The sequence below is a fragment of the Limulus polyphemus genome, unplaced genomic scaffold (assembly GCF_000517525.1).
Source record: "Limulus polyphemus unplaced genomic scaffold, Limulus_polyphemus-2.1.2 Scaffold11008, whole genome shotgun sequence".
Lineage (NCBI taxonomy): Eukaryota > Metazoa > Arthropoda > Merostomata > Xiphosura > Limulidae > Limulus > Limulus polyphemus.
This window is the reverse complement of record NW_013676618.1, coordinates 2,754-4,266: the sequence shown is the minus strand read 5'-3', so window position 1 is coordinate 4,266 and position 1,513 is coordinate 2,754. Positions and strand designations below refer to the sequence as shown.

The following is a 1,513-nucleotide window of genomic DNA, read 5'->3' as shown; positions in this document are numbered from 1 at the left end:
ATGGAGTGTCTATAACACAAGTATAAAGGAAAGGATAAGTTCTTTCATATGGAGTGTCTATAACACAAGTATAAAGGAAAGGATAAGTTCTTTCATATGGAGTGTCTATAACACAAGTATAAAGGAAATGATATGTTCCTTATTCATTCAAAAATTAACTGATTTCTTAAGTGAATTAGTTAATTTTTTCTGTTTTTAGAAACTAGGATAACAAATGATGTACATTACATTTACCTTCAAACAACAATACATGAACTTAATATTTTTCTCCTTAGAATTTCTACAATACTTTCCAACTATTTATTCACCCAATATATCATTCTAACCAAGTACACTGAGATTAATGATGTTTGTAAACTATCAAACACAAAATTCACTATTATATTCAATGTGTAATTTCCTTATCCACCTTCTGCATTAACTACCGATAATGTAGTGTTGTAGCCTACATCTCACTATAATGGACGTAGTGGGTACATTGGTATCTAACTATGTAACCAAAACTCCTGTACCATCTATTGAATGGCACCACAAACAAAAATCCATAAATATTTTCACACTTTGCATATTCAAGATTCAGACAAATAGAAAAATAACTGTGGTATGTGAAACAACCATTTTTTTATAATATAACACACTTTTAAATAAAAGTACTCTACTCACAACAAGAACACAAATTTCACTAGGACTGTACATGAGGGGTTGATTATATCTGTATTGATGTAATTTTAAAATGTAGTACTGAGAAACTGGAGTTCTTAAAAAAAACTATTATTTTTTCAAATAAATTGTACCACTTTTACTACATAAAAAATATTATGGTTTATATCAGTAAAATATATATGAAAATTTTTAGCTTTGTACATTGAATTATTTTGATGCAATGAATTGGGTATGACTAAAGAGTACAATCCAAACACTTTTCCCATGCAGTACTTCCCAGAAAAACCTTTAGAACTTTTAGAAAATGTTCCCTTTTTCTAAATTTTTTTTCAATGAGGTATGAATACTACAATTAGTAATTACTAGCATAAATAGGTTTAGAAGAGATGGGTTCTGTGTAGTAGTTCAAAAAGGTCTTGATGTTATAGATGTCTCAACAGTATATCCGGTAACAAGTTTAGACCAGAAGGATTCTGTGTAGTAGTCCTGGAAGGTCTGGGTGTTATATATATGGCACAATAATGTATACAGTAACTGGTTTAGACCAGATATTGTCTGTGATGTAGTCCTGGAAAGTCTGGATGTTATACATGACACAACAATATATGTAGTAAAAGGTCTACAGCAGATGGGTTTAGTGTAGTAGTCCTGGAAGATCTGGATGTTATAGATGGCACAACAGTAAATGTAGTAACAGGTTAAGACCAGATGGGTTCTGTGCAGTAGTCCTGGAAGATCTGGATGTTATAGATGGCACAACAGTAAATGTAGTAACAGGTTTAGACCAGATGGGTTCTGTAGCTAGTAGTCCTGGAAGTATCGTGGATGTTATAGATAGGACACTAACTAG

General features: G+C 31.5%; 1 protein-coding gene across 1 annotated transcript in view; it reads right to left on the bottom strand.

The window, feature by feature from the left end:
- LOC111083746 overlaps positions 1-1,513 on the bottom strand; it is a gene marked incomplete at both ends in the record, with an annotated part of 12,584 nt that overhangs the window by 9,922 nt on the left and 1,149 nt on the right. The gene's annotated exons all lie outside the window — the stretch shown is intronic.